We start from the raw sequence: 13,025 nt of genomic DNA, 5'->3' as shown, positions 1-13,025 counted from the left end.
ATCAGCCACAGCCGGACACACTGGACAGTGACCCCAGAATCATGATGTCCCTTTGTCCTCGAGCACGAAGGACAACCTACAACCCATTTTACAGATGAGGAAACTGAGGCTCCACGAGATTGGGTGACGCGCCCCAAAGTCGTTCAAGCAACAGTTGGCAGAGCTGGGATTTGAACTCGGGCCTCTGACTCCACATGTGGTGTTCTTTCCATTGTACTTCCTAAGCCTCCAGTGAAAACCATGCCCTACTCCTCTCTTAAGAACTAGCCAGAAAGAGCGGATGGATAGATGGATAGATGGATGGATGGAGGGAGGGAGGGAGAGAGGGAGAGAGGGAGAGATGGAGGATAGAGGGATGGATGGAGGATGGAGGGATGGAAGGATGATGGAGGATGGAGAGATGGAAGGATGATGGGATGGAGGGATGGGTGGATGATGGAGGGATAAATGGATGGATGTTGATATTATATACGATATGTATATATACATATCTATACATATACATATGTGTATATGCATATAATTCAACATCTTGCCTGATTATTTGTTGTTCATTCCTGTCAGGCTCATCCTGAGGACAAAAATCAGGCCCTTTGAATAACCCCAGAATTAGACCTCTCCAAGTGGTTTTAAATATGTCTGTGTATATATGTGTGTATACACAGACATGCATTTATGTATATATATTTGTCTATGTCTAGGTATAGTGTATATAGGCATATGTATATACATGTTTGTGTTTATATACACATATACTTATATGTATATCCCTATGTGTATGTGTGTGTGTGTGTGTATATATATATATATATATATATATATATATATATATATATATCAGTCATCCAGCAAACATTTATTAAGCACCTACTATGTGCCAGGCACTGTGCTAAGTACTAGGGATATAAAAAGTCAAAGCCCTCAAGGAACTTATATCTAATGGGGGAGATAACAAGCAAATAAAAATGTACAAACCAGCTATTTCCGGGATAAATGGAAAGTAAATAAGGGAAGGCATCAGAAGTTATATATGTGTGTATACAAATATATATAATATATATATAATATATTGTGTGTATACATATATATATTTATATATAATGTAGTTATACATAATTATATTAAATATTATGTCTTATAATTTATATATACACACGGATGTAGGATTTGTTTGCTTGATTTCTTTCAAGGGTGTTATAAAAAATAATTCTTTGTGGGTAAAACTTGATGTTACTATTGTATGTGTAACACATTAATGTATTTTAAAGCTTAAAGTTAAAACTCCCAACCAGGATTCAGTTCATCCATTTGAATTCACCACCCTTGGGCTGCTCTCCTAACTTATATTTGAGTTGGCTCCCTAGAGATCATTTATGGCAAAGTATCCTGTGGGTCCACACTTCTAAACTGTATAGCTCAAGAGTCCCTACCAGTGAGTTTTGTCTTAACCAGTTAGCAATTAGCTCAAAGTAATAGCATTTACTAATATGGCATAGTAAGAACAGTAGCAATAAAGCATTCTCCCCCAAAACCCAGGATATCATTTCCAACAAATACACAAAACTTCCATGGGAAGAAAGAGTTCAATCATGGTGAGACACAGATGTGAGGAATAAATGTGGCTAAGGAAACTCATACCTTCAGTACTGCAAAGCTTCTAGGCCTTTTGACTTCAGACCAGGCAGTGTTGGTTCTGGACAAGTTGTTTTACTGCCAGGCTGAGCTTGCCCCTCCCCGGGCAGCTAGAGTCTCCACCACCTGCAACGTCAGTTCAACTGTAATCATCAACCAGGGCACAGCTGTGCTTTCAGAGAGATCAGGGACTTTCATCCTAGGTCCAGCAGCAATCCTGCTCCCCCAGGATCCTTCACCTCTGAGGCTTTCCATGTCCCAGGAAGGAGGTGAGATAGCAGAGTCCATCTTGAAAGTCGATGCCCTTTAGACTTCCCTTTCCTTTTTGATAGCTTTTTCTGTTGTGGGGTTGGGTACCCATCTTGAGAGATATCACCCTAACTTATGGTGACTCTTCATTATATGTTCCAAATCTTCATTGTTGTGGAAAAGCCTAGTGGATAGAGCTGGGTTAAAATCATCCCTTTGGGGGGCAGCTAGGTGGTACAGTGGACAGAGCATTGGCCCTGGATTCAGGAAGACCTGAGTTCAAATCCAGCCTCAGACATTTGACACTTACTAGCTGTGTGACCCTGGGCAAGTCACTTAACCCTCATTGCCCCACCAAAAAAAAAAAATCATTCCTTTGAAACATGTCAGCTATGTAACCCTGGGAAAATCATTTAACCCAACCAGAACACTACCCATAAGTGAAAAGTGAGCAGCTTTTATAATTAAAGTAATCCAGACTGGGACATATTGGTCAGTTGACAACACCAGCTGCTACCAGTTACAGCTTGAAGCCTTGAGGGTTCAGGGATGGCCTAGCTAGGGGTTAGTGGCCCCAGAACGACCTTTACAAAACTTGAACTTATTTCCTGAGCTGCCACACTTTCAGAGTTCTGATCTACTTGGAAATCAAGGTTTCTACTTGGTATTGGAAAGGTCATTTTGTTTGTTTCACTAACCCGTCTTTCCAGGCTTATTACACACAATCACTCCATTCAGACACATCAGAGTCCAGCTAAACTGGCCATTTTTCTCTTCCCCATAAATGGCAACCCATATTCTATGCCTTCCTCCTCAAATTCCCCCTCTTACAACCCTAACTTTCCTTTAAAGGACATCTTTAAAACCACCTTCTACATAAAGTTTTTCTTTTAATTTTTTTCTATTTTTTCAAATTAAAAATTTTTTCAAATCAAAAAACCTTTTGTTCCTTCCCATCTCCCCAATTGAAAAAGAAACAACAAAACCCTTATAAAAAGGATGCTGAGTCAAGCAAGCATTTCTTCATTGGCCATGTCTAAAAAATATGTTTCAATCTTCATCCTGGGTCCATCCCTACTTGGTCAGGAGGTGAGTAGCATGCTTCATCACTAGCTCTATTTGGTCATAAAGCTTTTTCTGACCAACCCTTCCCATCCCCACTCTGCCCCCCCCAAATGCTAGTTCTTTCCCTCCCTAAATAACCTGGTACCCATTTTACACGTATTCTGTATATGTCTATATATGTACACATTGTCTCTTCGAGCTGGATCATAAATTCTTTGAAAGCAAGGATTGCTTCATGTTTGTCTTTGTATCCCCAGTACCTAACGCATAGTAGGTGCTTACTAAAGGCTTGTTGATCAGTTTGTTTGTTTGGGTCAGACCTTTGATCTGTGAAAAGAACTTCTGGATAAGATAATTTCATCTACCAATGGAGACCCACAAGTGTTCTGTGATTTATAATCTTAGAGAGTTATTTAGAACTCTGAGAAATTAAATAACTTGCCCAGGTCACACAACCAGTCTGTGTTGGAACTATACTTGAACCAAGATCTTCTCAGCTCTAAGAATGGCTTTTTCCCCACCGTGCTTCACAGTCATACAGGTCTTGTTAAAGTTAATTAATAATTTTGATGCAATCTCCTTCAAACACCCCAACAATCCAGGAAACCCAGATAAGAAAGGCAGTAAAACTGGTCACAACAACCATTGCTTCTAGATCTTCTATCTTCAAGTCATTATTTTTTACTCTCAACCCCAAATTTCTACTTCCATAGGAAGTTGATGAGATTGGTCCTAGGTCACGTAATTGGAACAACAAGGTGATGGAGTGGTGATGCTTGGTGAGGCCATGTAGAACATGGGACAGTTTCCTGACATTTTGTTTCTAAATTCATGCTTCTATAACCTTTGAGGTTTGAAAAGTGCTTTCCTCATAACTCTTTGAGGTAAGTAATACAAGTATTCTTACTCCTCTTTTTTAAGATAAAGTACAGCTCAAAGAAGTATGCCAGGAGTCACATAGTCAGTAAAGACAGAGCCAAGCCTTCAACACAGGCTTTCTGAGTGTTAGACTACTTTCTTTTTACTATATAATTCTGCCTTTCTACCTTCTTGCCTATTTTCTGCCAGCATTAAACATTTGGCACTTAATAAATACTGAATAAGCAGCAGCTAAATTATAGCCTAAACCTTAAAATACAAACAAACAAAAAAACCTTACTTAGTTCCTGGCAAAAAGCCTTAGCTTGACCCAAATTCCATCAATATCCTATATAAACTCTCAAAAATCAAGCACATTTCTGCTCAACTGTAATTTCAAATTGGTTTAGGTATAATGTAGGAGTATTAAAATGGCTATAATTCATCTTATTTAGCTCAAGCCCCCACTTAGTTTCCTGAAAACTTCTAATGGTCATTTGAATTCAGCTCTATTAGGTGGAAAATAGGTTTAGATCAACATCTTACATGATGCAGCACACTAAATTCCAAGTATATAGGTCATCTAAGCATGTATATGTATATATATATATATGTCCATTTATATGTGCATATATATGTATACGCACACACACATATATATATGCATGCATATGGTGGATATGTGTATATACACCATGAAAAAATAAAGGAGAATGGGATATTATCTCTTTTACAACTTTGGATAAGGAAAAAAAAACATAACCAGACATTAAGTAAAAGAACCCTATAAAAGATAAAAAATAATAATTCTGCTTATATACAATTTGATAGATCTTTATTTTAAAAATCAAGAATTAGAAGAAAGGGTAGAAATTAGGAAAAATATTTCTATCAAACATCACCAATAAATATCTGAAATACTAAATCAATAGGGAATAACACTAATGGGCAGTGGAAGGGTATGAACAATTGTCTAAAAGAGAAATGTAAAATATTGTTACAGTCTATTGTATTCTAGTCTTCAACTAAAAAGCTGTCACAAATACTCCTCTCTTCCTTCCTGGTCTCTGGTCTTCCTTCTGTCTTTGTCTCTTTTCTGGAATGTGTGGCCCCTCTCTAATATTTGTGTCTCCCACGTCTAAAAGTTGCTATGCTGGAGACTTCCAGTTTCCTAGCTGACTGCTGCCTTCTAATCTGTGATCTCAGAAGCAAGAAGCCAGTATCAAGCATCCCAACAGTCCCACATTCCTCCCTACAATAGATCTAAGATGCCCTTGACCTTGGAACTGCTTGTGCTGCCTGAGCTGCCCGGAATCATGAGGTGAACATAGATCCAGGAATCCATGTGAGCTGCTTCTAGTAGTAGAAGGATGGTACATGAGGAGTACAGTATCGTTGGCAGAAAAAGACCCAGGTTCAAATCCTGCTTCTGATGATCACTACCTGAGTGGCCTTTGGAAAGTTATTCAGCCTCCCTGGGTCTCAGTTTCCTCATTTGTAAAATGAGAGAGTTGGATTAGGTAGGCTCTGAAGTCCCTTCCAATTCTAGGTCTGTGGTCCTGTGAGCAGAGTGCTAGATTCTAGAAGTAGCCTCTTGCCAGACCATCACAGATTCCTTCCTGCCATGTCCTAGTGACATCCTTCCCTAGTTATACATTGGAGGTTAACCTGCACCCCAAGCATGAAAGGTAAGCAGGCTGTCCTGCTTTGGAGGTTTGGTGCTGGGTTGGCTGATGTATTTCCCTAGTACCTTCCCCTTGTTGCTTCTGTCTCCTCACAAGCCATGCAGGCCTCCCCTTCCATATGGTAAACAAAAGGGCCCATTTCAGCAAAATCCTTTTAATCCTGGCAAGGACCCCAATAACTGTCAGCCACTTTTGGAAAAAGTGCCCCAAATCACTAATAATTAGAGAAATGCAAATTAACTCTAAGGCATCACCTCACACCCATCAAATTGGAAAAAATAATAAAACATGCAAAAATCTGCTGTTAATGGGGCTGTGGGAAGACAGGCATGTTCATTCATTGACAATAAAGCAATTCAAGAATTAGTCCAACCATTTTGTTTGATATTTTATTTTTTCCCAATTACATATAAAAACAATTTTTAACATTTGTTTTTTAAAATTAGTTCCAAATTCTCTTCCTCCCCTTTCCCCTTCCTACCTCACTGAGAAATCAAGTAATTTAATATAAGTTATACATCTGCAGTCATGCAAAACATATTTCTATATTAGTTATGTTGTAAAAGAAAACACAGGGGGGCAGCTGGGTGGCACAGTGGATGGAGCACTGGCCCTGGAGTCAGGAGTACCTGAGTTCAAATCCGGCCTCAGACACTTAACACTTACTAGCTGTGTGACCCTGGGCAAGTCACTTAACCCCAATTGCCTCACTAAAAAAAAAAAGAAAAGAAAAGAAAACACAGACCAAAAAACAAATAAACAAGAAAAAATGTTTAAATATGCTTCAATCTGCATTCAGACTCCATCAGTCCTTTCTCTGGAGGTGTGTAGCATTTTTCATCATAAGTCCTTCAGAATTATTAGTTCAACCATTCTGGAAAAGATTTTGGAATTATATGATAAAAGTTTCTAAATTGTTCATACCTTTTAATCCAATCATCCAACTACTGTACATATGCTCCAAGGAAGTAAATGACAGAAAAATAATGGCTTTGTACATACTAAAATATTTCTATCGATACTTTGTAATAGCAAAAAGCTAGAAACAAACTGTTGGTTCAACAAATGAAGAATAGTTGAACAAATTGTGGCTATAAATGTAAAGTATTTTTCTGCATCATAAGAAACAATGAATATGAAGAATTTAAAGAAATATGGAAGACTTGTATAAACTGATACAGAGTGAAGAAAGAAGAACCAAAAAGAATAATTATACTCTGTGGCTATGACCATGTAAATGAAGGAAATACCAAAAACCAGTAAAACTCAAGTCAAATGCAATGGTCAATATTGGTTCCAAATTAGTAAGATTATTAGCAGTATTATTAGCATGAGAAACAGTAATGGTACAAAACAGTAACTAGTAACAATACTATGAGGGCCAAAATTTGATATATGGAGTGTTATTTGGGTCACTTGCCTTAATATTGGGGTCCTGGAAATATAAGGGACCTTTTAGGTTCACCCTCCCCTCTGAAATGCCCTTTTTAGACATTTCTCCCAGGCCAATAAAAAAGGAGTCTTTAAGCTTTAATTCTCAAAAGGATCAGGTTTTATTACTTGGGAATTAATTAAACAACAAAGGTAAAACTAATAAAAATCAAAGATAAGGAAATAGGAAAATAGAAATACGGATAAATACTCTTAACTCTAAACTTAACCCATTCAATCCTCAGACCATTTCCAATTAAGCTAGTTCAAAGGAATTTAGGGTTTTCTGTAATTAACTCACCAACACCTGGCCAAGGAAAAGAGCTTCCCGAGACAGAGCAAACACGTGCCACTACTGCAAGGGGAGAAGACCGAGAGAGACTATGTTCCAGAAGATGCCTAGCATTTCAGAAGTGCCCTCTGCCTCCCTTCAGGGAGTGTTCAATCTTTTCCTCCCCCAAAAGGGGAGGTCCTTCAAAAACTGCCTGTGGAGAGTTCTCCTTCTGACATCAGTAGCATACATAACCTCAGAGTGGGCCAGGTGTGGCCCCTCCCAAATGAGTCAGCTAAAAACAGCAATATTAATCTTTACCACAAATAATTTTTACCACAGTACAAAAATGGAAAAAACAAGTACTGTCTGAAGCATTTGCTCAATAAGATGGTTTTGCTTACCTTTTTTTTTAATAGGAAAGGACTTTGAAGGATGTTGGGAAATTATTGCTGTATAGAAATGAAATATATTAATCCATTAAAAATAACAATAAAAGAAATATGTGAATAAATACATTCATCTTGCATTATACTTGAGAGACTAGGTAGGCTTATACATTGAAATAGTAAAATATTTAATTGGGTCAGAAAAACCAAGCAAAGTAATAAAAAAAAATAGCCAAATCAATTCCCAAAGAAGTATAACCTTATTCCCAATTCCTACCAACTTCTCTAAGACTTACAACTCTGAAATGGGACAAGGTCTCATCAGTCACTCTCTGTTTCTGTCTCTCTGAATTGAATAAGGCAGGTAGAAACCTTTGGTACAGGATTATGTTCCCTTCTCAATACTCAAATCTCCTTGCTTCCTGGGATTTGGGAAGTATTGGGGGACTCGAGTTCTGAAATTCTATTATGGTAGTCTTAGATGGCTACTAACTTTTCCTCTTTTCTCCAGTCTTAACATCTCTGCATGAGTCAATCCCCCCAGGACCAAAGATATAGTTTCAAGAGACATGGAGTCCTAGGAAGTTCTCCCAATGAGTGATGACTCTTTGTGTCCAGACATTCTGGGAAATTAAGTCAGCCCCTCCCCCCCATCAGCCATGTTTGATACAATAGCATGGTGTGAAAAGCAAGTTAAAAGAAGCTTGTCATCTAGGATCCTTTAGATGCCCCGTGCTTGTTAGTTTTAGACAACAGCCACACATGATATTGCTTCAGTCAGCCAGGCTCCCCTAAAGCTTTCCCTGTCAGATATGGCAAAGCTTTGTAGCAAATGGGAAAGGCACTGTTTCTGCCCTTTGTATTTAGTCCAATGAAGAAGTCAGGGAAGGGGGAGATCATGAAGGACTATGTCCCAGGGAGTCCCTGATTGCTAGAGATCATAAGAGCAAAAAATAATCTGTCTCTAGGAACACCACAGCTAGTTCTTGTACCTCTAATCTGAAGTCAAGACAGGTGCCTACTATGCGCCAGCTGCTAGGCTAAATCCTGGGGAATTCAAAGAAAGATAGTATCTAACCCCAAGGAACTCACAGTCTATGGGGGAAGACAGCATGGAAACAACTATGGAAGAATAACATATAGACAGGATAAATTGCAGGTAAGCTCAGGGGGCAGGCCGTTAACATTATGGAGAATCAAGAAAAGCTTCTTGCAGAAGGTTGGATTTTAGCTAAGACTCGAGGGAAGCAAGGATTCAGAGGTGATGAGGGAAAGAATTCCAGGCATGGCTGATAGCCAGTGAAAAACACCTACTCATGAGTTGGAGAAGAAGCCAGTGCCGCTGGATCATAGAGCAAGGTGTAGGAAGACCGAAAAAGGTTGGAAGGATTATGAATGACTTTAAAAGTCAGGCAGAGGGTTTTATATTTGATCCTGGAGGTAATAGGGAGCCACTGAACGTGGTTAAGTGTAGCCATGAGGTAATAAGGACCTGTACTAGGTGTTTTACATAAAACACCAACAAATAGGACTGTTCATAGACAGAGTAGGATATTGGCATAGAATCTGGTTGCAGAATGATCCCCTTAGCGTATTATAATAACATATGTTTCCACATTCTTTAAGATTTACAAGATAGACATTCTTTTTTTGTTTCTTTTGTAATTCTTTTTTCAGATAGTTTATTTATCAAAATAAACACTCTTTACAACAAATCTGCATTTAGTACTTAGCACATAGTAAGTACTTAGGAAATGCACTTTGTTTTTGACTGATCAATTTGCTCGATTAAAAAAAATAATAATAATAACTGAGGCTTAGAGAGACATTAGCCAGTATCCAAGCAACATTCTAGATAAAGTCTCCTGATTTTCAATGTAGGGTTCACTCCACCGAAGTGCTGTTACCTCAAAGGAGAACTTCCCCTCTGTTCCTCTCACCCTGGAGAGTTCTCCTAACTGTTGAGGAAGCCGGGTGAAACATAATGTGGAGAACAGGGTCATCAAAGATGTGCCCTGGGCTGACAAAAGTGACAGCTCTCTCACCTCACATCCAGCAACATTGATTTCCATGAGTCCCAGCCATACCCACTCCCCCTAGGAGAGCTTTTAATTAATGAGAGTCAATCAGAGCAAAAATGAAGAGGTGATAACTATAGTAAGATCTTAGCAATTGGAAGGGCTCTGAAAGAAGCTCTAAAAAAAACAGTCTCATTAAAGTAAATTTCTAGCATTCCCCACCTGCCACAAAAAGGCAATATCATCCTCCATACAGAATGCTAAAGTAGACAAAGCCCTGGCCTTGGACTCAAAGGATGTGCTTGTATGCAGAGTCACCTCCTCTCTTGAGGCCTCAAATTTCTTCACCTTTAAGAGGGGGGAAACAGGATTCTTAACCTTGAGTTAAGAAATTTGTTTGAACAACATTTTGGGGGACAGCTAGGTGGCGCAGTGAATAAAACACCAGCCCTGGATTCAGGAGGATCTGAGTTCAAATCCAGCCTCAGATACTTGACACTTACTAGCTGTGTGACCCTGGGCAAGTCACTTAACCCTCATTGTCCTGCAAAAAAAAAAAAAAAGAAAAAGAACACCCCAACATTTTGGTATTCTATTCAGCTGCCAAAGTAATTTTCCATTTGTTTGGGTGGTTTTTTTGGGGGGGGGGGCGGGGGTTTGGCAAGCAATCGGGTTTAAGTGACTTGCCCAGGATCACACAGCTAGTAAGTGTCAAGTGTTTGAGGTCACAATCGAACTCAGGTCCTCCTGACTTCAGTGCTGATGCTTTTTCTACCCAGCTATCCCCCAAAGCAAGTGTCTTAAAGAGCAGATCTGATCATGTCATCCCACTCCATTAGTGGTTGCATAGTGCCTACTGGATCAACTGGAAAATTCTGTGTTTGGTGTTCCAAGTTCTTCACAGCCTGGCCCCTTCCTATCTTTCTTGTCTTCTTACACCCTCTTATTCCCCACTGTACACTGTATGATTCAGCTTCCCTCTCCAGTTTGCTGCTCCTCATGGGCACGACTTTCTATTCCCAACCCCAGGCATTTTCACTGGCCATCCCCCATCCTACCTTCTTCAGCAGGCCTTTCCCAGTCCTTCCTCCTTCGTTTCTTCCCTCCTTCTTCTCTGAGATTGAAACTATATATACTGTAAATGTACATGATTATTCACTTGTATTATTTCCTGGCATCATGGTGTTGGGGGTTTTTTTGGTCTTGTTTTGCAATGTTTTTCTGGGAGACCTATGATCCTTAGGTTGTCTCTATGGATCCTGTCTTCAAGATCAGTATATTTTCTTTGCCTACTGAGCATATTTTTTTTTTGGGTGGGGCAATGAGGGGTTAAGTGACTTGCCCAGGGTCACACAGCTAGTGTCAAGTGTCTAAGGCCGGATTTGAACTCAGGTCCTCTTGAATCCAGGGCCAGTGCTTTATCCACTGTGCCACCTAGCTGCCCCCCCATATTTTCTTTTTGCTTCTCTTCTTATAGATTCTCCTTCACTTCTATGTATTTACATTTCCAGTCTATTATTCTTTCTTTGGTTTCTTTGGTGAAGCTTGCAATTCCAGATTCCATGCAGTCTATTCTGCTCATTGTTTGTGATGTGCAGACCATAGATTCTTTTCTCTCATAATTTTCTTTTTTCTCTTTTTTTTTTTTTAGTGAGGCAACTGGGGCTAAGTGACTTGCCCAGGGTCACACAGCTAGTAAGTGTTAAGTGTCTGAGGCTGTATTTGAACTCAGGTACTCCTGACTCCAGGGCCAGTGCTCTATCCACTGCGCCACCTAGCTGCCCCTTCATTTCTTTTTTAAACCACTCAGCAACAGTGTGTTTGGATCTCTGAGGAAGTTCCACATTCTCAAATTCCACAGGGTCTTCTGTCTCAAGTGCTGGATCATTTTCCTTTGTTTGGTAGCGTTTACTCATAGATTCCTAAACACATTCACTAGAGCTGGAGGCCTTATTTCTTTCTGCTGTTAATGTTTTCCCTGTTGATTTGGCTGCTCTTCTTGAGATCTTTGATAAATTGTCTTTTGCCCTTTATAGTATTCACTTCTTGACTGAGACATATCCCCTCTGATTCAGAGCTTGGGGGCTGAAACTCAAAGCGTCTCAGGCTCCTCCCATTGGGCAGTTCACCTCACCAGAAGCCCCAAAAAGTCTGGCCAGGATGTTTAGGTGTACAGAACTGGTCCCAGGTGGATATTGAGTACTTTCCTTCAGGCTTAGTGGAGTATCTTACTCGAGTGTCCCCCCTACCCCACCCCAGTCCTCTCCCTACATCCGGTCCTGCTCACCCTCTTCCTTAGTTCTCTAGCAAATGTTATGGGAATATTATGGATCCCGGTTACACCAGAAGTTGTTTGGGGAGGTCAAGGAACCTTCTCCTTGAAATCCCAGGAGTTTTCCCTGGAGATCAAGGAACCTTTTCCTTGAAACTAAACCAAAAAAAGAAAAAAAAGAAAGAAAGAAACTAAACCAAAGGACAGACACAACCTAGAGAGATAAGCAGCACTGGATCTGGACTGAGATAACTCCAGAATCACCACTCTTCATTTCAGTCTCTGTCACCCCCTTGATGAGGTAATCCTGGAGGTCGGATGTCCAATGGCTCTGGAAAGAGGAAGAGGAGACCAGGGGATGGGATTCGGTTTTGTTGTGAGCCCCATGCGGTTGGCTAGTGCTGCCTCCACTCTGGTAGAGAGGGATGCTGGATGAGCTCAGTGTAGAAGTCATTTCATGGATTGGTAGGTTGGTTTTTAAACCTTCTTTGGGAATGTAAATGTCCTAAAACATGGAGATAGCTGAAGTTTCTTTATCTTTGGCGCATAATTTCTGTTTTGGAGAGTTCTGAGAAATCAAGGGGATTAGAGGAAATGCTTACAGTCCTATCTTGCTTAGCTTATGTCCCAGAGTCTCCCCCCCCCTCCTGCCCACATAGTTTTCACATGCTGTCGTCCCCTCCTTAGAATGAGAGTCCCCTGAAGACAAGGACCATCTCTTGGACTTTTCTTCATATTCCCTGAACTTAGCACAGTGCCCAACACTTAGTAAATGCTTCTTAATAACTGTTTGTTGACTGTGCCCCTGAACCCCCTACCCTAAGAAGTAAATGGGTGAGCCTGAGCCACACGCTGCAGCCTCATTTCAGGAAGAAGCCTAAAAGCCTACATTTCCACCTAGGAGTGACTTGGGCCCAGAGGAGTCTCTGACCTACCAAACCACAGCTCCAGCTCCGGGTTGCAGCTAGTGGCCTTTCGGAGCCTCCATCCCTTCAGCAGTCAGCACTGACAAGGACAGGCTGGGGAGCTGGCAGTGAACTGGGTTGGAATTATCTCATTCTTTCCTTCTCATTTCGTTTCACACCTCCAGCTTAATGAGCCCAAACTGCCGGGGGCGTCTGGGTCACACCTTTTCACTAGATTAAAGCAAAACCC

The 13,025-nt window shown here is 40.3% G+C and overlaps 1 protein-coding gene across 1 annotated transcript in view; it reads right to left on the bottom strand.

Moving 5' to 3' along the window:
• ACSF3 (acyl-CoA synthetase family member 3) overlaps positions 1-13,025 on the bottom strand; it is a 268,701-nt gene that overhangs the window by 240,276 nt on the left and 15,400 nt on the right.

Source organism: Dromiciops gliroides, chromosome 2, assembly GCF_019393635.1.
Source record: "Dromiciops gliroides isolate mDroGli1 chromosome 2, mDroGli1.pri, whole genome shotgun sequence".
NCBI lineage: Eukaryota > Metazoa > Chordata > Mammalia > Microbiotheria > Microbiotheriidae > Dromiciops > Dromiciops gliroides.
The sequence above is the reverse complement of the archived record's forward strand: the minus strand, read 5'-3'. Positions and strand labels throughout refer to the sequence as shown.